The 27,594-nt window shown below is 29.0% G+C and overlaps 1 protein-coding gene across 2 annotated transcripts in view; it reads right to left on the bottom strand.

The window, feature by feature from the left end:
- Nucleotides 1-27,239, bottom strand: part of LOC117170388 (brain tumor protein-like) — a 116,653-nt gene extending 89,414 nt beyond the window's left edge. For both annotated transcript variants that reach the window (XM_033357154.1, XM_033357153.1), the window contains exon 1: nt 26,269-27,239. The gene's annotated coding sequence lies outside the window, so the exon portion shown is untranslated. The remainder of the gene's footprint in view (nt 1-26,268) is intronic.
- Between the last annotated feature and the right edge of the window lie 355 nt (nt 27,240-27,594).

Below are 27,594 nucleotides of genomic sequence, written 5' to 3' on the forward strand. Positions count from 1 at the left end.
TGAGGCCCTTCGAATGTCGCAAAACGAGTCGATCAAGGGATTGGCACCGGTCTTTTTTAATCCAGCCACTCTCAGCCTATAAGGCCGCAATGCAATCGTTGACTCTAGCCCGTTTATACACTTTATAGCTCTCGTCTAGCCACTCACCAACACGTGTGCAATACACACATTTATGAAAGTGTCGCTTATACATTTTGAAGTGACTGCAAGGCACGCGAGAGTCATGTACGTGCACATACACATAAAGCCAGCCAAGTGCATGCAAGCCCTACACATTCCCAGAAGATCCGCGCACATGTTGCCGGCCACACGTGTTTTTAAGCTACTTTCATCTTCAGCCGCAAGCTTTTCAACCGGGCTTCTTTTCAAGAATTCTCCCTCCCACATTTTTTCCCTTTTTCGAACCTCAATCAATTCTTTTCAAACTTACATTTCTGAGGATTTGATGCCATTGCACGTTTCTATTGGGTTGATATGCCATACACACAGAGTTTGCAATTTTTTGTAAAAAGAAAAGCTCACCTTTTCAATAGAACCATGTCTGATGAAAACAAACTTCGCAAGCCAAAATAGATAGTTTTGGCATATATCAAATCAGAAAAGATGAATTTCCAGCAAACATTTTTTATTTTAAGAAAGATGAATTTTCAACTTAATGGTTAAATTTACAACTTAAAAAGAATGGTAAAATTTTTAACGGGAAAAGATTCAATTTCAACCAAAAAAAAGTTGAATTTTTAACAAGTAAAGGAACATTCTAACCAAAATACATTAATTTTCAACCAAATAATTCAATTTTCATTTTTAAAAATGAATTTTTAACCAAAAAATTAGATTTTTTTAAAACTATATGAATTTTCATATTAAAAAATATTTTTCGACCAGATAAAGAGATTTTCAACAATTTAATGGTAGTTTCAGCAAAAAAGAAGAATCTTTAATTTAAAAATTTAGTTTTTACAAAATAATACAGTTTTTTGGCCATTAGTTTGATTTTCAAACAGAAAAAATGAATTCTTAACGAGAAATATAACAGTAGAATGTTTTAGAAAAACCGTTCAATTTGAAACCCAAACATGTGAATTTTTAATTTAAAAAAATTAATTTTCAACCAAGAAACGATAAATTTTCAATCAAACATTTGAATGTCTGAACAAGCAAAATAAAGTTTGAAACAAAAAGACGAATTTTTAACAAAATAGATGTATTTTAAGATTAAAAAATTATTTTTCAACCTGAAGAATAGATTTTCAACAAATTAGTTCCAGTTTCAACCAAAAAGAAGAATCTTCAATTAAAAAATCTATTTTTTACAGTCTAGTTTCAATTTTTAAGCTAGTAATTTAATTATCAAATAAACAAAATAGCGATTTCTGAACGAAAAATATAACATTTGCCACCATCAATCAAAAAATTTAAATTATATATAAAAAAAAAACAAGGTTGACTTCAACAAGAAATTTAAACAATTGCAATTATATACTTGTATCCGAATAAAAACTAATTTTGAAACAGGAATGAATCTTGAATCAAAAAAAATTATTTTTCAACCAAGTAGTTCAACTTTTAATTAATTAGAAGAATTTGCACCAAAAAAGATTTTCTATAAAAACAGATGAATCTTCAACAAAAAATTGGAATGAATGAATGAATTTTGAATGAATTTGAAAAAAAAAACCGTTGACTTTAAAACACGAAAACGAGGAATTTTTAACAAAAATTTTAATTTTCAGCGTAGAAAAATGATTTCTTCAGAAGGAAAGTAAGTTTTCCTCAAATAAGTCCATTCTTAACAAAGAGATGCATTTTTAAACCAAAAGGATGGAAGTTTTTTCGTAGAAAGAAGAATTTTCAACAACAGTTACATTTTGGAAAAGAAAAGAAGACTTTTTAACAAAATAGATGAATTTTCAAGAAAGTAATTAAATTTTCAATTAAATAGTAAAAAATTTAACCAAAAAGAGAAGAATTCTGAAATAAAAAAAATATCAGTAGAAAATATTTCAAGACAAAAAGATTAATTTTTTATAAGACAGTTGAATTAAAAAAAAGGTATATTTTCAACCAATAAAGATTACTACCAAAGATGAATATTTAATCCAAAACGACGATGTTTTTAACAAAAATAGTTGAATTTTTGATCTAAAAAATTTATTTCGAACAAATTACATAGTTCAATTTTTAAGCCAGTAGTTTAATCATCAACGAAGTTCGTCAACTTCCAATCAAGTAGTAGAATTGTCAACTAAAAATATCGTCTACCAAAAGAGACGAATTTTCAACAAAAAAGTTGAGAACATTCAAACTAAAAAGTCGAATTTCTTTTAAAAAAGCGTTTACTTTCAAAACCGAAAAGAATTTTTAACAAGAAATTTAATTTTTATTAAAAAAGATAAATTTTATGGTTGAAAATGTTTTTACCTGATTGAAACTTGAACTACTTTGTTGCAAAATAAATTTTTTTATTTGAAGATTCATCTCTGGTTAAAAATTAGTATTTACTCAGATTCGACAAATTAAAAAAATTTTGTTTCTGGTTGAATTCAACAGTTTTTTTTTATAAATTACATTTTTTGTTTGTAGTATCAACTGTTGATTTGTTGAAAATCACTTTTTCAGGTTGAAAAATAATTTTTCATTCTGAATATTCATCTATTTTGTTCAAGATTCGTCTTTTTGGTTCAAAAATCATTTTGTTTGTTTAAGCAATCAAATATTTGATTGAAAATTCATCTTTTCCTTGGTTGAGAATGAAATTTTCAACCAAACAGTTGAAGTCTCAGGCAAGAAAGTTCTTTTTTTTTTTACCAAAAGTTAAATTTTCAGCCAAAAAAATGAGTTTCTTAAAAGGCAGGTAAAATTTTTAACATAAAAGTTCATTTTTTACCAAGAGAAATGAATCTGTAATCCAAAAGGACGAAGGTTTAATCGAAAAAGACGAATTTTTAATAAAACAATTAAATTTTCGATAAGAAAATATGACTTTTTAAGAAATTATTTGAATTTTCCAAAAAGTAATTAAAATTCCTAACCAAATAGTAAAAAACTTTTAACAATAAAGAGATAAATTTTGAAACGAAATTACAACAGTGGATTTTGCAATCAAAAAAAAAAAAAAGCCGAGAACAACTATTCGAAAAATGTTCAAGCAAAAAAGATTAATTTTGTACAAGGGATGACTATCTGCCAGAAATGAATATTTAATCCAAAACGAAGAATTTTTTCACAAAGACACTTAAATGTTTAACCCAAAGAAAATAATTTATTTTTATCAAAATTGATTTTTAAACAAATAATCGAATTTTGAACCAAGCTGAATTTGAACCAATTCTGAATCAAAAAATTGAAAGTTCTATTCGAATTCAAAGGTTTAATTACATGTCTGTATATCTAAATAATAAATCAATTAAAAATTATAATAAGAATGTATATCAAAAATTACGGAAGTTGTGAAAGATACGTTCCGGTGAGTATCTTGGCTTCCGGTATAAATCCCAGTAGAAATGCTTGCAAATATGATGACTTCTACTTTCCCTGAAAAGAAAATCCCGGACATAATAATAATAATAATAATAATAATAATAATAATAATAATAATGCCCGTCAGCTGGTTATGCAACCCTGATAACATTTTATTATCAGAGGACAATCCCGTCCTTGCTGTAATTGCCGCAATTTTGCTCGTTAAAAAAGAACTAGCATTTCGTCGTCGGCAATATCGTAAAAAAAAGTGGATAAATAGGTGGGACGATCTGACCCTGATTCGCGAAGACTCTTACCAATCTCGGCGGCGCATACATCTCGCGAGAGTGAAATGCCAAAGTGAAAGGATACGTCTCTGTCTTTCCGTGCGTGTTGCTCGCATATTACCTCACAACCTGCCAAGTCGCTCGTAATGGATAAAGTCCCTTTCACACTGAGAGGATCTCCTCTTTGGAATTTTAAACAGCGATTATTTTTAAAAAAACTCAATTTTAACTTTTCATAGTTAGGATGATAAACCATGGAAGGAGAAGTTGCTTCTGCTTTTTAAAGAGTTTCTCCAACGACCAGGCCCGGAAGAGATAACCGATAAAAATGAGAAAAAAATATTTTATCTGAAAGCGCAATTCATTAGAATGAAGCTTCGATTATTTAAAAGCTTCAAAGAGTTTCTTTGTTCGGTTTGAAGACTCTGTTTTGGTAGATAGCATTATCGCGCGTAACAATACGTGTGAAAACGTATATGACATGTGATTCAAATTTCGCAATCGTGCATAAAGCCGATTTGTCCAAGTTCAAATCAACAGACTGCATTCTAGCCCAGAATTTATTTGCTAATCTTGACTTAGGTTCAAGTTGAAAAAAAAACCTTCAAATTGGTAAATAAGGGTTCATTCTGGTCAAGGGCGACTTCAAATTCCTCTATTAAGTTTTTCAATTTTTCTGGTCAACTAAAAGTTTATTATTATTATTTTCTACTATTTATATACATTTATTTTTAATCTGGAACTTCATTTGAAACATCTTTTAACACAACAGAGCAAAAAATTGCACAATAAATAAATTTTCAAATAAAATTATGAATCTTTAACTGGAAATTTTAAACCAAACAGATGGATTTCCAAATAAAATTATGAAAATTTAACTGAAATATTTGAATTTCTAACCAAAAAGATGTATTTTTAAAGAGTAAGCTTAATTTTCAAACGAAAAGATTAATGTTCTATTACAAAAACGCCATTTTTCAACAAAATACATGAATTTTAACGAAATTAGAATTAGTTAGAAATTAGAATAGTTGAATTTTAAACAAAAAAAATGAATTTTCAAATAAAACAATGAATCTTCAGCTGAAATAGTTAAACAAAAAAAAAATTTCACTTGAAAAGATAAATTATTGTCAACCAAAACCTAAATGATTCAGTTTTAAGTTAAGAAAATCACTTTTGCACCAAAAGACGAATTTTCGACTAAAAAAAGATAATTTTTTAAACGATAATTGAATAATTAGATTTTTTGTTAAAAAATTAACATTCAACAAAAAAACTGTGGAATATACAACTGGAATAGTACTTTCAGTTTAAAACAAATTTATTTTCAGCTAAAAGAGAAACAGATTTTCAACAAGAGTTTATTTTACAACCAAGTAAATTTATTTTTAACCTGAAAGATGAATATATGACGAAATAAATGAATTTTCAATTGAAAATAACAAATTTACATCCAAATTGTTAAATTTTAAACTAGAAAGTCATTTTTCCACCCCGAATAGAACGGTTAAATTTTCAATTTTAACAAATTAACTTTCAATATAACTGATGATTTTTCAACTAAAATTATGAATTCTCGACTTGAATAGTTGAATTTAAAAAAAATTAATCTTTAGCTGAAATACTTGATCTGTAAAGAAAAAAAAATTACTAAAAAAGATAAATAGTCAATCAAAACTTAAATAATTAAGTTTTAAGTTAAGAAAATTAATGTTCCACGAAAAAGACGAATTTTCAACTAGAAAGATAATTTTTCAACCAAAAATTGGATATCTAAATTTCCAGACGAAAAAAGAATGTTACAAAAAATAATTTCTAATTAAAATTATGGAATATTTAACTGGACTAGTATTTTCAGTTTAAGAAAAGATTTTTTTCAGCTAAAAGAGAAACAAATTTTCAATTAAAAAAGACATTTTCCACAAAATAGTTTAATTTTTATACAAACAATATAAAAATTCAACAAAAAATAGAATATTTGAATTTCCGTTAAAAATCTAATTCTTAACAAACAAACAAAAAAATCGAATTTTCAGAAAAATAGTTCAATTATCTACTCTTACTAGAAAAGATACATTTTTAGTTAAAAAATTGATCTTCAACAAAGTAGTTACATTTTTAAAATGAAATGAATTTTCAATTGAAATGACAAATCTTCCAACAACAAAGCTAGTTTTTAACAAAAGAGTTTAGCTTTGAAACGCAAGTAGTTCATCTGGCAAGAAAAAAAATGTAATTTGCTAAAGCAAAATGTAACAAACAAAATTATAATATGATTTACAAATATTTCCTCTTTGAAATACTACTTCTACTTTAAAAACTACTTAAGTACTTTACTCCCTTTTTCTAAAATTTGGAAGAAGGTACTTTTAAATTGTTTTAATTCTATAAAAAAAGTTCCTGGTTCCAAGTAAAATTATATTTTTTACCGAAGTTCCCTGTCCTAAAACAAAAACGATAATTAATTAGAAATCACTTTTGTAAATTGACCAAAATTATTAAAATAATTAAAGCATCAAGTTTGCTACAATCAGAAGTAAATTGTCGATTTTTTCCCCAGTGAATAAAACTCCTGATCATTTCCCTGACACTTTCGAAAGTACTCCCTAAAGCCACCTTTCCGAATATTTAATAGCTGATTGATCACATCTCATTTATTCCCTCTAGGTCTCGAAATTGTCTTCCTTTCAGATTTTAGAGGATACTTCAATTTCAGAAATTGCTGGAAAAGCTGCTTCAAACCTTGGCTCAAAATTTCCAAAACAATAGTTTTTTAAAAACTAAAACACTCTTTAATCGGAGTATCACTCATAGACTCATCATCATTCAGTTTCCGAATTATAAATATGACATCTGAATATTAGCCCAGTTTTGGACCAAATAAAATGACCACTCTTTGTCCGGTGCGTTCCGTCATCATGAAAGGCCGTACATGATTAGACGAGTAGTTGGAATAGCTGCAATAACTCGGAATAATCTCGTGACAAACAGCAAACTTTTTTTTCGTTTTTCAAAGAATTTCCTCGATTTATGGGGTGCAGACATCAGACAGTGCTCACGAAGCTCATGTCCCTTGAAAATTAACTAACCAATAATAGTGCTCTAGAACAGAGAAACTCTCTTTGCTTTCGACATACATGTTCCCTTCCTTGAAAGAAAAATCGGTGAATAATTAAAAATTGACAACAAAGGACTCGAAAACATATGGCCTATTTCGAAATGGCGAGTAATTAATGAGAAACCTGTCGATTATTTTCGCGTTTTATTCGTTTCCTTTATGTAGGAAGGCTGCTGAGCAAATGTCAGTAGCCTCGAGGAAGGTGTACGCGAGTCAATGACGCGTGCCAGATTGCTCATGAATCTAAAGATCCAAGGGCATATGATACACGCTTTATTTAAATGAAAGCGGTCAGCGCTAATATCTGCTCTGACAAAAATAACACCGCTCTAATAGAATTCCCGAGCCCCTTGCGCAACTTTACTTTTAATCAAAATATTCCACGAGGAGAATGTTCAACAAATAAAATGGATTGCGTTATTCATTATAATTAATCACTAAAATAGATAAATGATTAATACTGTAGATGAACTATAACTAATATGAATGAGTAAGGCTAAATCGCAAATTAGGACAAGAATTAAATATCCCGATGTAGGACTTGAATTTTTTTTTCTTATATCAGATTATCACATAATGCCTGTATCGAGGCACTTACTAAATTTGCGTAATTTCATTGCAATAGATAATTGAGGACGAGGATACACTACGCTACGGTATTTCATAACCGATTTTGAAGCAGCGATAATGACTTTTGTTTCTATACCGTTATCCATAGTATCATCAATGAGGTTGATGCACTGGACGCAACAACAATAGTTGAAAGCACTTTATTACATAAAACTTCTCTACAAATACTACGTAACACATTAATTACAAGTGTGCAACTCGTTATAATACGTTTAATTAACCCGAGAATATTCATTTAAAGTTTATCAGATTTTCCTTGCTTTTATTCGAATCAGAGAATTTAGAGCTCAAAATGTTCTCAAAATGTGCTCAAAATAGGGTGATTTTTCACTTTAAAAAATAGGAAAATCAACCAAATTTTTGTTGGTTCTACCACAGATTATGATTATTATATGAACAATAAGAGATTTGGTTGACCCAACTAAGTTTTTTGCCTGCTCCAAACAAATATTTAGGCAGATAGAGTAATGTTTGACTCAATGAAAAAATTTTGTTAGGTCAAACAAATATTTTGTTGATTTAACAAAAATTTGTTTAATTCAACGAACTTTTCATGTTTATCGAAATATATTACATTTTCAAAATAAAAATACGTCAATTATGAACGAAAACAGATGAATTTTCAATGGTAGAGTTGAGTTTTAAAACTAAACAAAAGATTAATTTTCAACAAAAAGACGATTTTTTTATAAGACAGTTAAATTTTCAACCGAAAAGTTAATTTTTAACCAAATATTTGGACTTTTAAGCAAAAGAGCCGAATTTTCAAAATAATAGAAGAATTTAAACCAAATAGCAAAATTATTAATCTGCAGAGATTAATGTGCAACAAAATTTTCAAATAAAAAAAAGACTCATCTACAAGCAAAAACATTATCAACCAAAACAGTTGAATTTTTAACCACGATGATTTATTGTCTATCAAAAAAGACAAATATTTAGACAGTGTAAATTTTACCCGCAAAAATGATGCAATTAAATTTTCAGTTGGAACATTATTTTTAACAAAAAACAAATTTTTAACAAGAAAAAAACAAAAGTTTAATAAAATAGTTAAATTTTCAACAACAAAATATAGAAACTCTAATAAAATGATGAAGCTTCAAACAAAAACAAAAGGAACTTTGCAACAAAAAAAAAACCAAAATTTCCATACATAACAGTTAAAGTAAAAAAATATATATACATGTTCAATGAAATAGTTCAATTTTTTAAAAGAGTAGTTAATTTTCTACTAAAAAATATGAGATTTCAACCAAAAATGGGAATTAATTTTCAAGAAAATAGCCACACTTTCAACCTAATCATAAAAATTTTAAAATAATAAATCTTTAAAAGAAAATTTTTGAAACAAGTAGTTGAATTATTACCCAAAAAAGATTATCTTTTAACCAAAAGTTGCATTTAACAAGAAAATATGAAATTTCTACCAAAATAGATAAATTTTATACCAAACAGTGTAAATGAAACGATGAAATTTTCAGTAAAATATTTATTTTAAACAATAAAAAAACAAATTTACAACAAAATAGTTAAATTTTCAATCAAGGAAATTGAATTATCCACTAAACTGATTAAGCCTAAAAAAACTTTTCAAACAAAAAAAAAATTAAAATTTCTACTAAAAGAGATGAATCTCCAAACGATAAAGACCTTTTCAACATAAAAGTTGAATTTTCCACAGACAAACGTTTCAGTTAAAAAAAATCTCAAGCAATTGTAAAATCTTGAAACCAAGAAAAAAAAATTCTACATGATAGTTGAATTTTCAACAACAAAAAGTTATTTTTAATGAAATAGTTTAATTTTTTAAGCAGAGTCGTTAAATTTTCAAATAAAAAAGATGATATTTCAACCAAAAATGAAACAGTTGAATTTAAAAAAAAAATTAATTTTCAAAAAAATAGTTACATTTCCAACCAAATACTTTACTTTTCATCTAAATTCTAAAGTACTCAATGTTCAAACAAAAAATGTTGAAAAGTAGTTGAATTGTTAACAAAAACAGATTAATTTTTAACCAGAATTGTATTTTTTGCATGAAAAGATTAAATTTCTATTAAAGCAGATGAATTCTAAGACAAAATATGTAATTTTTACCTTAAAAATGATAAAATTAAATTGTCAGTTAAAATATTAAGTTTTAACTCTCAACATCAACTTTTAAATATTATTAATTTAAAAAAAAAACAATTTTCAACGTAATAGTTACATTTTAAATCAAAGAAATAAATTCTTATCTTAAATTATGAAGCTTCAAGTAACCAAAAAAATTGTTAACCAAAGAAGATGAAATTTCTACTAAATAATCTAAATTTCCAAACCATAAAAAAAAATTTCACACGAAAGTTGAAATTTCCAACGCACAAAATTTTCTGTTAAAGAAAAAAAAGAACTTTCTACATAACAATTAGATTTTCAACAAAAAGAAAAGTTTATTTTCAATAAAATAGTTGAATTTTTAGCAAAGAAGTTAAATCTTCAACTAATAAAGATAAAATGGAATAATTAAACTATCAATAGAAAAATTAATTTTCGAGAAAATAGTAATGTTTTCAACTAAAGAGGTGACTTTTCATATAATTTCTAAAGTAATGAATATTCAAATACAACAATTTTGAAACAAGTAGTTGAATTATTAACCAAAAGAGATTAATTTTCAATCAAACAGTTGCATTTTTAACATAACAAGAAAAGATTAAATTGAATTTTCTCTAAGTTCCGAACGTTCAAATGAACTAATTTTTTTACTGCTGACTTAGTAAACCAAAAAAAGTCCTCAAAGTTTTCTTCGTTTATATTGAAAATAAATTATTATTGAAACAGATTTATCATGCATATTTTAAATTGCTGTTGGAACAATATTTATGAGTAAAATAGAAATAGCGAAAAATATTTCGTTCATTTCAACATTCTGAACTTCAGATAAATTTAAATTACTACAAAAATATATGAATTTTAGACCAAATAGTTGAACTTTCAAATAAAAATGGTAAATTTATATTCAAAAATGGAATCGTTAAATTGTAAGTAAAAAAAAATCTTCCGACACAAAAATAATCATTGTTAACGCCAAAGATGATGTGTCAACTAAAATGACGAATATTCAAACAAAACAATTAATTTGTAGTAAATTAGTTTAATTCTGAACCAAGAAGTTGAATTTTCGAACAATAAAGACACATTCTCAACAAAATATCAGATTCCTCAACAAAAACAAATGAATTTTCAACCAAAGATGCATTTTTAACCAAAAGAATAATAGGAAATTTGTCAAACTGATTAATTTAAATAAATTTCGAATAATTAATTCAATTAATTCAGTTCGCATTAAATCGAAAAAAAGTTTCTTTAAAACAAAGAAATTTTTTCAAATGAGAAAAGAGAGAACAGAGTGTTAATTCTGGAATTATAAGCTTTAATATACACTGTTTTGATATTCAAGGTCAGAGCGTCCCTGACATTAATTTTAGATTCTAGAACACAATCCTTAGCGATAAAATTGGAAAGGGTTTACACGCAAATGTTTGATTAAATGCTGGAGACATTTAAATTGTAATGCTCGACGAACAAAGCTCTTTAACAAAACGGTTGAAATCAACGATGTGAGTCTAATTAATAATACTGGGTAATTCAAGTCTTCGTGAATTCAAGTTAATTAGTTCTCCAATTGAAAGGGTCGCGCAATTCGTGTTTCATGAAACGGAAAAGACTCTTGTAAATTTCTAATGTCCAGAGAGGAATTGCACTCGTCACGTTGTGCTACACGGTTCGTCGTAATCTCTTGCCAATGCCTCTGTTCATGCTCACGCTCAGCGTTCCCTCATCAAACTTTCAATCCTTTAATCCCGCCAGAGTCCTTTCATGCTCTTAATCCGAAAACAAGGGAAGGACAGGGTTACGAAATTCATGAAACTCCTCGGTGTCCTCAACTTCAGGGAAAGCCAACCATTTACATTTGGGACACAAGGAAAAATATTTTCCATTTTCAAGACTTTAGTGGAGGTGTGACACTTTAGATCAGATGGTCGTAAACTTCATTTTCACAATTCATGGAATTTTCTCTGACCAATTTGTCACTTTCAATGGCCATACATATTCAAAGACCACCATTTTCGGCTGGTTTAACTAACTAGAATCTTAATCTTGTAAGATTTTTTACATAGAATCTTTTATAAACCAAATAAAACAATTTCATATTTAATTGTAAAAATTAAATTTTATTACCCTTGACAGTCATTTCAAGTGCGTCTTCAGGGTGCCCGTTTTCTTCGACGAAAAAAAATTTCCGGTCATTTCCGGGTTCGAACAAAAATTGCACACGGGCAATAATATTTTAAAACTCCGAACTCTAAAGCTAAACATTTTTCCATTTGAAGCAATAAAAAATAAACTACAAATTAAAGCACTTCAAGTGGAACTCTTGAGTTTTACACTTTTGCAAAAGTGTAAAACAGTTTTAGATAAGATTCAGATAAACTGTAAAATATAGAATTTTTAACTTTTATAAATTAATGAGTTCAAAGATTCAGATTCAACTCTAAATATATAAAACCACGTCATCATTCAAAAAAAATTCTGAAAATTTTCCACTCTTTTTTTTAAAAATAATTTTGGAAAATGTTTTAAAATATATTTAAATATTCTCTTAAATAAATTTTACAAAATGAAAAATTATTAAAAATTTTTCCAGAAATCTTAAGAAAATATTTTTATTCTTTTGAAGTCCTTCAGCTGTTTCACAATTATCAAAAATATTCTTTTTTTTTAAATCCGCAAAAATATATCTTTCGGTACAAACAGCTATGTTTTAAATTAATTTTGAACCTTTCAAAGTTTAAAAGCTCTTCGAAATTATAACGATTTAAGACATTACATGTCAAACAATTCAGTTTCAAATTGTTTTCTTTTAAATATTTGGTTGTAATACAATCCTCTTAAATGATCAGTCAAATATTTCAAAATATTAAATAATTATTCTTTTTCTTAATTACAAAATGTTTAATTTAATGGAATAAAAATTGATTATTTTAGACTGAAACATTATTATAAATTTAATGAAAGCCTTTAATTACAAATAAATTATTATGAAATTAATAAAAATATTTTATAAAGTTTTAATCGGACGTTGGCAGTTTTTAATGACTAAGACTTTTGAAAAAGTTTAATTATTTTTAAAATTAAAATCTGAATTTTTTTATGCTGAACGGATTTCGAATCGTTTTGTTAAATCAATTACTGTTCCCTTTTCATACTTAAAGTATAGATTCATTTAAAGTTGATAAAATAAAAATGTTTTTTATCAAAAATTTTCAACTTCAAACGCTTTTAATTTTGAATTGCTAAAGTCTTCAAGACTGCATTTTAGAATTCTTTAAAATAAAACTTGGGCCAGATTTTTCTTCTAAATATTTGTAAAATTCACGGTAAAAAAATCACTCATTTTCCAGTTTTTGCGGGTCACAAAAACATACCCTGTTGTCCGGTCCAGCGGCCACCCTACTCTTATTATACAAAAATTAAAAAAATAGTTCATTAAAAATCACATAAAAAATGTAGTATCCATTTATCTCGTGAAACAAAAAATTATCCCACCGCTGCCACCTTACTGTTTAAGGTGGCAGCGGTGGGATGCTAAAGAAAATTAAACTTAAATTACGTTCGGAAGACATTTAAAGTGCCTCAGATAATAAAATTTCCTTTTGCAACATTTTTTTCGAAATCCCTGAATTTTCTTAAACAATAAAATTCTCCGATATCCTGAATTTTCCTGATCTATCACCACCCTGTTTGGTCAAGAGTATCAAACTGAATATTGAAGATTCCACCCGTTCTAATTGATAAATAAATTCAATTTCTTTGACATTGTTTGTAGAACTAAGTGCTTGCTCTTTTACCCGATTCCGGGCGGCTTTTCGAGGCGAGAAAGTGACAAGAAAAGCTGGGTTGCTCGAGCCATTCGTGAAAAGCAATTTTCCTATTACCTGGCGCATCTCGTTTGCCGTTGCCTTTTATATTGTTCTCAGCTCGGCGAATTTCCGTCCTTGTTATCACTTGTCTTGCTCTTTCTCTGTGTCTGCTTCTCATCACTTACAGCGCCTGCCGAGAATTCAAAGCATAGTCGTTTTCCGCTCTGGCGAACAATGACCAAGTGCACCCACCCTCAGTATCCCGCCATGTAAGAGGCTCACTCGCGGTCGTGCTTTCAAGGAGCACGAATAAATAAAGCATTGAGAATCGAACATGCTGGGCGGTCACAGTCGTTGCACTCAACTGTGGCCTCCCCTTTCTATTTCCTTTTATTTGCACTCATACTATGTTCTGCCGCGGACCTTTAATGGCCGAAACAACAATCTAATCAAATTTATTCAATATTTAATTAGATGTCAAACCTGAGCCGTGAGAAAGCAACAACCGACTTCATAGCCCGAAATAGAGGGCATAGGGTTTCAGGTAAAAATGTATATTAAACAACTTTGAGAAGCTTCAAAATTTTATTTCAAAATCTTGAAAAATCTAAAAGTCCTTTTAAATTTATTTAAATTTAAAACTATTTTTGAAGTTTTTTTAATAACTTCTAAGTATCTTTTGAAATGAATGCAATTTCCCCTATACTTTTTAGAAAATCTTGCATATTAAAAAAAATTCTTAAAATTTTCCACTCTTTTTTTTAAAATAATTTTGGAAAATGTTTTAAAATATATTTAAATATTCTCTTAAATAAATTTTACAAAATGAAAAATTATTAAAAATTTTTTCAGAAATCTTAAGAAAATATTTTTATTCTTTTGAAGTCATTTAGCTGTTCACAATTATCAAAAACATTCTATTTTGTTTTTAAATCCGCAAAAATATATCTTTCGGTACAAACAGCCATGTTTTAAATTAATTTTGAACCTTTCAAAGTTTAAAAGTTCTTCGAAATTATAACGATTTAAGACATTACATGTCAAACAATTCAGTTTCAAATTGTTTTCTTTTAAATATTTGGTTGTAATACAATCCTCTTAAATGATCAGTCAAATATTGCAAAATATTAAATAATTATTCTTTTTCTTAATTACAAAATGTTTAATTTAATGGAATAAAAATTGATTATTTTAGACTGAAACATTATTATAAATTTAATGAATTTAAAATAATTAATTTTAAATTTAAATTTAAAATAATTATAAATTTAATGATGTCAAACCTGAGCCGTGAGAAAGCAACAACCGACTTCATAGCCCGAAATAGAGGGCATAGGGTTTCAGGTAAAAATGTTGAGGGTAATCTAGGCGTGCAAAAACATGAAGAACGGTAAGGGAAAAATAAAAAATTAGTGATCTTTAATTTTACCCTTGCCGATCTTATTTTTTTTCATGTTTTCTCGAAGCTTTTAGGGACATCGAAAATGATTGGTCAACTACTCGACAAATTATAGTGAAGGTAGCCACCCTTTCTGGTTTCCCTGAGCTCACCTAAAATATTTGTTCTGTGCTCACCAAATTTCGGTGTACCTGGACATGGCCTTATTTTTTTATGGGGGGGAATAATAGATCATTACATTTGTTGAAAAAATACTGTCTTGGTACCATATAGAATTCAACATGAAACGCTACATCTTTCTAGTCGAAATATATTACATGTTCAACAAAATAGTTGAGTTTTTAAACAAAAAAGATCAATTTTCTAACAAAAGAGATGTATTTTGAGCGAAAGAAGTTGAGTTTTCTAACTAACAATTCGAATGTATTAGAAAACAATTTACTTCAAAAGCCGAAAAGATAGATGAATTTAAAAATGTATATATCAACCAAACAGTTGCATTTACAACGCAATAGTTACATTTTCAATAAAATAATTATATTTTGAACACACTAATTGGACTTTAAACCAAAAGGTTCAATTTTCAAATGAAAAAACAACAACTTAATTTTCATAGAAAAAAAGAAAGATACATTTCCACCAAAAATAGCTAAATTCATTGTTTAAAAAATTAATTAAAAAAAACGAGGTTTAGAATGAAATGGTAAAATTTTCAATAAAGCAGTTGAACTTTCAATAAAAAAAGATGAATTCTAAATGAAACATGAAAAAGTTGATATTTCAACAAAAAAAAAAGTTAAAATCGACAAAAAACATGAATTATTCACAAAAAATGTAATTTAAAATTAAAAAAAAAACAGTTAATTAAATCAAGAAAGCGAATTTTCACATAAAAAATATGAATTTTCACCCAGAAAGTTATGTTCCAATCGAAAAAATAGAATTTTTAACCAAAACAAAAAATTAGTTAAATGTTCAGTTTTAAAAATTTATAAATCTTCTCCCAAAAAAGACGATTTTTCAACAAATTACATGAATTTTTAACCAAGTAGTTGAACCAAACTAAATAGTTGCATTTTAAACAAAAAATGGCCAATTTTCAAGGGGAAAACATGATTACATTTTTAGTTACAAAAATTAGTTTTTAACAAAATATTTATCTCTGTGTCGAAAAAATGAATTTTTGAAAAATCAGTTCTAATTTCAATCACGAATTTCAATTTTAGACCAATAAGATTAATTTTCTACCACAATTGACGAATTTTCATCAAAGCAAATGATTTTCTAATTAAATAGTTGAACTCTCAACTAAAAAATGTAAGTTACATTTTGAGCTCAAAAAAATTAAACCAAATAGTTCAATCTTTAAGAAAAAAATAAATTTTAACGCAAAAGTTCAAGCTTTTACTAAGTTGTTGAATTGTCATGCGAAAAGATGAATTCTCGATGAAAAATCGAATAATTCCAATTTCAATAAAAAGTGGAAGAGTTAAACATTCAGTTAAAGAAAATAATTTTCAAACAAAAAGAAACGAATTTTTAACAAAATCGCTAAATCTTCAACCAACAAAATAAATTTTCAATAAAGTAGTACAACTTCCAACTAAATACTCCAATTATCAATAAAAGAATATGATTTTTAATAAAACAGTTGAAAAGGAAAAATAATCCCACCGCTGCCATCTTAGTCTCGAAGGTGACAGCGTTGGGATGATTTTTCTTCTTTCCATCTGTCATCAATCTTGCCATTTAACTAAATTCCAGGAGTCCCCTAATTTAAAAGCTACGACTAAATTAAACTTAAATTACGTGAGGAAGATTAAGCATTTCCTTTTCTTTTTCTGTCGGATCAAACGAAATGGTATGTCAAGAAATCGTGCGGTCAATGTAAGTGGTCTTTTACCCACGTCATTGCGTAATAGACAGAAGGCAAATGTGTAAGTGCGTTCACTGGCTTACATGTGCACAATTTTCCCGTCTCCCTTAACTGTATTTGTAACTCCAGTCGGTTTTACTTTCGCTAGTTAAGGAGCGTCCACATCTCGCGACCCACCTTAATACTCTATAATCGGTGCAATTGGTTTAAGTAAGTTTCCACAAGGTGATCTTGGTATGCATATTTTCCGTTTCAGAAAAATCACTGCGAAATTTCAACAAAAGCAGGAATGAAAGGAACTAATTTTAGTACTAAAATGTTATTTGTTACAGGTTGCGACCCGTTTACAGAAAATAGATCCTTTCCACGAAGGATGAAGAGGAAAACCGTTTAGTCCCGGACTTCTCGAAACTCTCAAACCCTTTGAAATTAAACGGTCCGATAGTTCCTTGACATACCTCTACTCTTTTTGAATAGGTACCTTAGCTCTTAGAATTTGTTTAGCCTCGGTTTCAATCCCAAAAAGCAAAATCCTTTGAGTAGTTTCCTTTGCCTGGCGAGCAAATAAAGAAAGAAATTTTTATGGTGGGAGCAATTCTCGAGGAAAAAGAAGAAAGGAAAACCAACTTTCTGACACAAAATTGTGTCGCCATACCAACCGAGAAAATACAACGACTGTATTCGTGGGTGAAACATAATCCTCTTGATCCTCGCACAAAGCGATCAGAGCTCACACATTTCTCAACTTCTTGAACAGCGTAAGAAAAAATTTCTCTACTCCAGAAGCAGCAAATAACCTTAATATAATTAGAAATATTGTAATCATATAATCAATTATTGGAATTTAACACCATTTAACCTGCGTCTTAAGGCCAAGAAATACGATTCATTAATGTTAATGATTGTCGTGCCGCTCCTAGGCGGCATCTGTTGGGGAGAAAGGTCAATTTTGAAACAATAAGAAAAAATTTCTTTTCGCAGTACATGCCCAGTGACTGAAATATCGATTCAAGTTCCCCTTTGAATAAATAAATCTTCCTTCGTCGCCCACGCAACTTTTCAGGGACATAAACTCGATCGCCTCAAAGGTGAAAAGTTTCCATATTTGTATACCATAGGATAGGTGATTTCACTCAGAGAAGGAAACAACATCTCCGAGCAAATTTACGAAATATGTTCGGTCATGAATAAATCTGGATTTCCATCATCAACTTCTTCTACCTTCTCAAGGAAGCTATTTGTAGAGAGCTAATGGAGCGTACTCGACAATGAAATATGCGTTGTCATTATCGATTCATGAAAATGTTGATAGGAGCAAAAACTTCCAATTCCCTTCAATCATGTTGCAATGAAAAGATAAGTAAACTGTGTCCTCGATTCGAACGCTTAATTCACACACTCTAATGCTCTTTAGTTTTGCATTTGGAACTCAGTGGCAGGAATCGTGTTACTTTGTAATTCATATTGACTCCGCAAAGTTCAGTTTCAAAATTTCCTTTCTTAAATTGAATAACCTGGACAAGTTATATAAATTAAAGACCGCATATAGAAATTCCCAGGCTTATAAAAAAATCACAATCCACGACTTCCCTGACCTACGGTCATCTTAGTAATTGGATGTAAAATGAGCACTTCTTGCCTGCATTTCTTCACTACGTTGAGTATTTTTAACACGCAGGATGATTCTCAATGTCAGAAAGCAGAAAAAAAATGGGAGAGACGGTAAAATATTTGGATGCATTCGTCAGAGCGACGCAGGTCTGATTTTTTTTTCAGGAGTCGCGCCAGCAGCCTCTTGACAATTCTTGGTGCGAAGGCACCAACTTAAAAGATGGATTGTGGCTGCATTCCGGACAGCTCGGCTCATGGCCGGTGATGATGATATACTGAATCAATGCGTCCGTTCACGTACGTGCTTTCGCGCATTTTAATCTCCAAGTATCTAATCGACTCGCCGAATATCGTATCATGTGACCTGAATTACTCGCCAATATTACAAACCACTCATAAATTCTCAAAATTTTCTGCAAAAAAATGACGATTTCAATTAGGGAAAGGAATGATTCAATTCAGTGCTGGGCCCATAACCTATTACAAACCTCGGACTCTTGAAAAATTGAAAATAGTTTCACGCAATTTTGTAATATTAGGCCAGACTTCCGCTACTCGAAAATACGAGGAAAATTCTTTTTTAAATTAAATCCAAGAAAGAACTCTAAAACTGAGAATAACATCCGATTGTTTACAGAGATAAATCTAGTTACTCGTCCCACGTCTTCAATTAAATTCACCTTGAAACGGTTCATTTGCCACCCGCGCATAATCAATGCGATTTACTATTCTTCCAGATATAGTAAAAACGATTTTTCGTCATTACACAACGCCCACATGCAGTTCAAGAAGAATTTGCAAATGATTCGTTTCATTCAACGGAAATGCGAATTGTTCGGGCGACGGTTCATTAAACACTCGGTCTAACTTGAAACAATTTATTAAATGCATTTATCCACATCAATTTTGATTCATGACATCACTGCCAAGTGAAAAAAGCCTCTTCAATTATACGCTTTTTATATTATGTTTCTTTTTCCTTTGATTCCTCACAATCACAAATAAAATTGTGTACTGGAACTACCTAATTGAAAACCGATAGAACTGTTTGCTTTTAAATTTAGACAAGAGTTTAACTTTTTTAAGAAAGTGAAAGAGCTAACATTAAAAATAGGGTCTAATTCTAATTTATTGATAATAAGAATACTGAAATACACATATGCACAATAAATCTTGGGCCCAAGAAAAAAGAAGTTAGAGCTTGCTCTAGATTTGAGACTTAACTCTAATGTTGAGGGTCGCATTTGAGAGGATTAATGAAAGCCAGGAAAAGAAAATTATGCTTGAAAGCACCCTTTCTGCTCAAGCCTCACCAACAAAAGTAATGCGTTTGGAAGCCATGTTCTAAAAGTAAAATCTTAATTATCCATTCTTTGAAATTTCACCTCCCTCAACCTCAGACATGAAGTATGTGTGCAACCGGTCTTATGTTAGTCTCAGCGAGCTAGGCTAGAAAAACAAGTTTTCTAAGCCGTGAGAAGAAAACAGTCTTGCCGCTATCTCCCGCCCCCGTATTTAAATTGCATTCAAAATAACTTTACGCTTCTCTGCTGAAGCTAAAGCTAAAACAAAAGGTAAAGCGCTGGAATGAAAAGGTAAACAGACCCACCTTCCCTGACTAAGTTTTATATTCTGTATGGTTGGATTACGCTAGGAACAAGTTTCAAGTGCGCCATGCTCGTAAAATATTTTCATATCTTATCGTTTATCCGCTATCCATTTCCTATGTCAACTACCGTGAATTTCCACACAGAAATACTGCTGACAAACCTTACCAAAGTTTGTTAATTATTCGTTCGCAAGAACTATTGATCTTTTGATAAGAAATACCCTTGCGTGTAACTTATAAAGTTTTTTAAATCTCAATTTCACGTTTCCACGAGCTTAATTCTATTAATAATACTTCATTGATCCGTAAATTATAATTTAAATCTGCAATTTTCCGGTTATTTCCAGTTCAGAACATTTTTTCATGGTCATTAAAAAAAAAAAAAATTCGAACTCTTAAAGCTGAAAATACTTTCATTTGAATACATGTCCCTCTTTCAATTCAATAAAAAAATATATAAAAAAGTACATTAAAAAATTAAAATGTTAAAAAGATAAGATCTTTGCAATCAATAAACAAAATTGCACCCCTTCCAACTTAAAGAAAAAATATTTAAAAAATAAAAGTTATAAATGTTACATATTCAGTTGATCAACATAAAAAGTTTCTTATCAAAAATTTTCAAATCTAAATCTTTAACTTTAAATTGTATGTCTTCGAAATTGCATTTTTAAATTCTTTTTATTAAAAATGCTTAGAACATGATTGAAATAACTTAATTCAGTAAAATTCTTTGAAATTTCTTTAAATCCCTTAAAACTGTCGAAATGCGCAAAAAACCATTGAAATAAAACTAAAATATATTCATAATCGTTTGTAATATTGGATGTTTATTTAAATATTAAAAACTGTGAATTAAAAATTAAATATGATGAAATAATTTCCAATTCAATAATTATAAATGAAATTATTAATTGAATGAAAAATTATTTATCTTTCAAATTTTCACACGTAAGTAATCAATCTTCACATTCATTAAATATTATATAGAATGCATATTTAAAGAAAAAGTATTCAACATTCACTAAAAACTGCGCTGAAATTCAAACTTTTAAAAGTTGCTAGTAAGATCAATTATAAATCTTGTAATGTTAATTTCAAAAATATTTAATGAGTACAGATTCAACGAAAAAATATTCTAACGTTAAAGTTTTATTAAAATCCTAATTAGGTTAATTGTAAAGAAGACTTTTTAATTTTCATTAGCTTTGATAATGTTTTCGTTCCGTAATTTTTTGTTTAATTCTTAACGAATAAAAAGTCGATTTTTTTATGTTCTGTACCGGACTGACTCACCGGATTCTCCAGTAAGGCAATGTGAATCAGTTCTGCCTCAGACATAACATTTTATCATTTAATTGACCTAAATTCCATCACAATATATATTTTCAAATAAAAATGTTATGTTTGTAAATTTGGTAAATTTTGGGGTGAATATTATACGATATCATAGCCTCAGACAGGGGCTGAAACTTAATTGATTTGACATACTTTTTTTTTAATGTCACATAATTTAAGGTTGTTCCGGCCATATTGATAAGGAATTACTATTTTCACCAACAGATTATGAATCAATAAAATTATCTTAAATTAAGAATTAGGAGAATATGTTACTGAAAAGTCGAGAGATATCCGGGAAAAAAACTAATTTTTATTATTAAAAAAAAAATATTTTTTAAATTAACTGCACATAAAAAAATCGACCTTAATTACAAAAAAAAACCATTATAACACTTGAGTCAACTAAAAATGATACTTTTCCAAAAACAAAAAAAGATGTTATCTAAATAGCTTAGTTTGAAATTAGTCAATTTCAAAAAAGTTAAATTATAATAGATCATTCTGTAAATTAAAAAAAAAATCACTACACGCAGTAACATATTCTACTTTTGAATACAATTATTTTGGAGATTTTTAAATATTAAATGTTTAGATCAAAGAGGAACTTAAACGCTTTTATACTAAAATAATTATTTCGACATTTTGCGATATTTTCAATTAAAATTTACTGCAAGAAAATGACAAGGCATCATTAAATAGGTTGTTGGTGGAAACGATTCTCCTCGTGGATGCTCGTTTCCTAAGTCAACGAGAGCTATTAAAAAGTTATGGATCTGGGAAACATTATCGTTATTGAAAACTCGACCAAGAGCAATATTAAGTGCGCCAAGTACTCTACTGTATATTAAAATAAAATTTTATGAAACCATAAGCTAGTCAAAACTCTCAAGTATTTCTATTTTTTATCTAAACTTCAATCAATTCAAACGGATCCCACACTCTTCAAATGCTATATCGCGAATTATTACGAAACCGTATTTTATCGAAACCCACTATAGCTGTATTTGTGGGTGGATTAAATAGAGATGTAAGCGATTATAAATATCTTATATCTTTGTTCTAAGAACAGCTTTTGTTTTAGAATTTGTTTAGAATTCTTTAACATTATTTTCAAAACCTATCTGATGTTGAAAAACAAATGCGATAGTTTTTTTTTTGTTTTTATGAATGTTGAATATTCCCAGTTCTCGAAATAGATTGGGGGAGAAATAAAGGTGAATTTACATTCTTAATATCGAGGACTGTAGAAGCAATTTCAAGTTCTGCGAAATATTCACTATTAGTGTATAAATAATAAAACGAAATCGAAATCCGGCGACAGATGACATACCGCTTATACTCTCTCTAGAGCTGAAATTCGTTCAATATTTGTAAGAATGAAAACAATATTCAGCAAATGAGCCACATTTGGATAATGAAACGAAAATATATGCGAGGGGAATCGATTTGTAATGGAAACTAACTGAATACACCGACAAAGTGAAATCAAATAGAGTAGAAATGGCAATTATTTCAATGGCACTTCAACATTATTTCTACTTCCCTCGGAATTATTCTTAGGAATTTATTTAATGGTAAACGGACCCAACAAATAAATGATGCAATTTTATTAAATGTCAAGTGTTGAAGATTAAAAAATTGGCCCGAGACAGATCAGATATTAAAAATGGGAAAATCCAACATCTTTCAACGTTTATTTTAGGCCTACGTTCATTCAGTCGTTGAACTTGAATTCGTCCTCGGCAAATTTAACGAACTCGCACACGCACCTGCGCGATATATAGTAAACCTACTATGATCACATTCTGCTCCAAAAGAACGGCCTCGAACTCTCCTAAAAGTTGACTCATTCGACGAAATAACAATCACGTGTTGTCATTTTAGAATCATTTTATTCAAAAACATTTTTATATTGCAAAATTTTAATTTTAAACTAATTAATAAATATTTATTGGAAACTTGATCTAAAAACTTTAAGCCTGTCAAAGAATAAATTCATTCCAAGCAAAAGAAATTGCGTTTTAATCAAGAAGATATTGATCTGAAGAAAATTCATCTTGTTTTAAGAAAATGTACTTGATTACAGAAAATTAATTTCCTCCATTCAAGTACATTTTCTTGGTCTAAGAAAATATTCTATCGCTCGTATTCAGGACAATTTTTCTTGATTCAATGCCAATTTTTTTTTTTCAGTGCGGTTATCCTGATCACTGCAAACTGTCATTTCCGGTTTTTTCTCGAGCTCTAATATTATCCGGTTTTCCTGGTCTCTAATTCCAGTAGCTACTCAGATTTGCCATTCAAGGTTTATAATAATTATTATTACTATACCCCGTCGTAAAATAAATTTATTGTCTATATAATTAGAGATAAATTTTCTGCAACAAAGAAATACCTAGCACGAAATAAGCGTGCCAGTTTATCAATGTTGATATTTCCCTCTTGAGAAAACAAAGTATGCCCCGCAGATAAGAAGCAAATGTTAAAGATTCAATAACCGATAATTTTACGTATTAGTCTGCGGCTTTTTAGGCACTTTTCAGACTGATTGTATGAGGATAATTTTACGGAAATTTCCGTACGCATTTTACAAAAAAAAAAAAAAGATTATTTTTTGAAGAAAAAAGTTTTAACTTACGGAAAATAATTATTTTAACAATATTTTTTGTAATCGAATTTTTTCTCTCTGTCGCAATTACAAATTAAAAAAAATAGATTGTTTTCTATAAATTGGGTTTTTTTTTCGGCGAAAATCTGCCTTGCGACATTACGGTTTCCAATTTTTAAAATAAATAAGCTTCAAATAAATAACCACAGAATGTTACCTTCAAAATTTGAAATAGATGCAGATTTTTTTCTCGGAAAAATAAGTGATTAAGTACTATAATTAAATCACTTTTCAAAAACTGACACGAAGCGATAGTAAAAAAATTGTGAAAAGAAATTGTTTCATTAAAAATGTATTTTACATCAAATATCGTCATTAAAATGATTTTTATTCAAAATCATAGAAAGCCTAGTTTTTAAAAATACTATTTCTTATAAAAGAGATTAAAATGGGGGAAAAATAACTATTTTAGCAATAGTTTTTGTAAAAATGTTTTTTATATAAAATATCCTTATTAATATTATTTTGACTCTCAAAATCATAGAAAGTCTTTTTTTTAGGAATACTATTTCTTATGTAAGAGTTCAAAATTGGGGAAAAATAACTATTTTATCAACAGTTTTTGTGATCGGTTTTTACCAATTTTTTGGTAAGTTTAAAAAAATTTCATGCAAAACAATGTTTTTTTAAAAATTTAAATTGACATCCTCAGTAATATTACTTTGACTCTTAAAATCATAGAAAAACCATTATTTTCAGACATATCATTATAGCATATAAAAGAGTTTAAAACTGACAAAAAATAATTATTTTAACAATAGTTTTTGTGTTTTAATTTTTTCTTACTGTCGTTTTTTACCAACTTTTCTGTAAACTTAAACAAATTTTTTATTCAAAATAATTTTTTTAATTTAAAATTTCTATCAATAATATTACTTTAATTATAGAAATGGTAGAAATCCTATTTTTTCAGGCATACTATTTCTCATAAAAGAGTTTAAAACTTGCAAAAAATAATTATTAGAACAATAGTTTTTGTAATTGAATTTTTTCTTACTGTCGCTTCTTCCCAATTTTTCCGTAAGTTTAAAAAACTCTCATTCAAAGTAAGGCTTTTTTAAATTTAAATCCTCAGTAATATTACTTTGATTCTTAAAATCATAGAAAACCTTGTTCTTTAGACATACTATTTTTTACAAAAGAGTTTAAAACTTGCACAAATAATTCCTTTAAACAATTGTTTAAATTTTTTCTTACTGTCACTTCTTACTGATTTTTCTCTAAACTTAAACAAGTTTTTAATTTAAAATAATGTTTTTTTCATTTAAAATCACTTTATCAATAATATTGCTTCGATTATTAAAATCATAAAAAAACAATCTATTTGTACAGAAATTAATCATACGTTTTCTGAAAACAAGATCAACTTTATTTGAATTCAGATAAACTTTTGCTTAATTTATATTTATCTTTGCGTTTAAGTACATTTCTGAATTAAGGGTGTACATTTTTTAAAGTATTCTGTTTTACTATATATTAACATTATATATTATGAAAAAGTTTGAAACTTTCAAAACAAGATTTCGTTAACAATATATTTTGCAACTAAATTTTTTTTATTGTTGCTTCTTGCCAATTTAAAAACGAAATAATCTCCAAAAGCAATTATTTGTTTTAAAAAACTTTTATAACAAAAAAATTGGTTAAACGATTTTCGACACAGAGAAGTTTCTTTCAAAATTAGCAACAATATAGAGAAGTTTTGTCAAGAAAGAAAAAGCCATCAATTACTAAAATTGAATAATTTTTTCAAAAACCGGCAAGAATCGATGGTAAGTACACAATTAAAAAAATGGTTAAAACCATTTTTTTAGTTTAAAATTTTATTCATTCAAAATAATTCTTTTTTTATTTAAAATTACATATTTAGTAATATTATTTGGATTTTTGACACGAAAACTACCTGAAGAAGATCAATATATTAATTTCAGGAAAATTTTGTTGAATTTAAGCTCATATTTGAATTCAAATAAATTTCTTAATTTAAAACGTAAAATTTTTACTGTATATTAAAGTCAAGGTTACGGAAAATTCCCTAATACTGCCCCTTGCTGTTTGACCGGTTCATAAAATTTCGCAACAATAAACACTGCCTCAAATTTAGCTAAACTTCAAATGTTTCGGGCAAAATAAGATAAATTTTGTCAAACACGATTTGAAAACACCTCCAAGGGTGCTTGAAAGTCAATCTTACAATTAGCCGAATAACGCGAAGATTTAGCGATTAACTGAATTAAAATTTCGTAACATATTTAAATCGGAAAATCAACTTAGGAAAAAGGACTAAAAATTATGATACAAAGACCGGAGACTTCTCTTTTATCTTAAAAATATATATATATGTAAGAGACTTACCGTATATAACGAGGATAATCCTTGGTTGATGAAAAGCTTGCACTGCACAATCAACAAAATTCTCCTTGGAATTACTCTCCTTCCTGGGTCTCGTGGCACATATCACACCGGAAGTGAATCGCGATAAAAATCCGAAGGAAGCTGCAAAAACTCGTCCGTGAAGTTCACTCTCTATTTTTCCTCTTGATAACTGAAAGAAATTCAGAGCTCTGCTATCCACTTCTGAAAATTCCTTTCTTTCCCTTCGTTAGGTCTTGTCCGAACACGAAACGAATCCGATCTGAACGCGGGCTCTCGAGTGAGGTTAGGTCGCCGGCAGCGCCAGTTTCGCGCCGATTATCCGGCCTTTTAACTAAATATCCACTCCAAAATCTCCAAAGACACTGAATTTCACTCAATTTTATACCACGAGGTCTAAATTCTACTTTCACAGAAGAAAATAACCTCTCGAATTTGAAATGTCACTCGCGAAAATGAAGTGCGTCGAACGGTGGACCCGAACAAAGGAAACCGGCAGGGACGGTTGAACAGGATTTTCGAGTCGGGATTCTCGTCCTGAGGGATTTTTTTTCAGTTCCAGGGTCTCTCGTATTTTTTGTTTAGAGTCAGAACCTCTTTGTTCAATTTTTCAAATGGTTCTCAGTCTCGTCGAAACGTGTCTGAACAAGTTCAGATTCGAAACGAAACGACGACGACGAAGGACGAAGAAAAGGTTAAGTTCCTTTGTTCAGAGGCAATGCTTTCGCGACATGACTCTTTCGTTCCTTCGTCTCGTTTTATCCCCGTTCAGTGAGTGGTGTTAGTCCTTTTTTTTATTTACGTTCAACTTCCCTTTCTCTCTTCTTCCTTTTCGTTTTCTTTTCTTACTTCCTTTCTACTCCTTGACGCGCACTCACTTTTTCCTCCAAAGCACTCGATGCAAACAGTCGCGTAGTCTGTTGGTAACTGAACTGACTGACTGAAATGCGGGTGCGGGTGAAGGAAGGCACCATGGCACTGCCAACGCGACGCAGTGGTGGGGGAACTCGAACCTACCCCTCTTCGGCGTTTGGTTGGTTCCCCTCTAGACAACCCTGCGGCGGGAACCGTCGCGTCGGATGGTCGTAGACCGGAGAATTCAGGGTAACACTCCGACCCTCAAAAGTCTGCATTACTATTTTTTCATTTTTTTTTTCAAATCCAGCAATTAATTATTCGGCTTTTTAAACTTCTGGAATTGGCATGGACGAATTTAGGTATTCCAACTTTCTAAGGTTTCGAGCTTTTCATTTATTAATATTCCATTTTTTAATCCTAATTTTTTTCAATATTTTATTAAATTTTATT

Source organism: Belonocnema kinseyi, chromosome 3, assembly GCF_010883055.1.
Source record: "Belonocnema kinseyi isolate 2016_QV_RU_SX_M_011 chromosome 3, B_treatae_v1, whole genome shotgun sequence".
NCBI lineage: Eukaryota > Metazoa > Arthropoda > Insecta > Hymenoptera > Cynipidae > Belonocnema > Belonocnema kinseyi.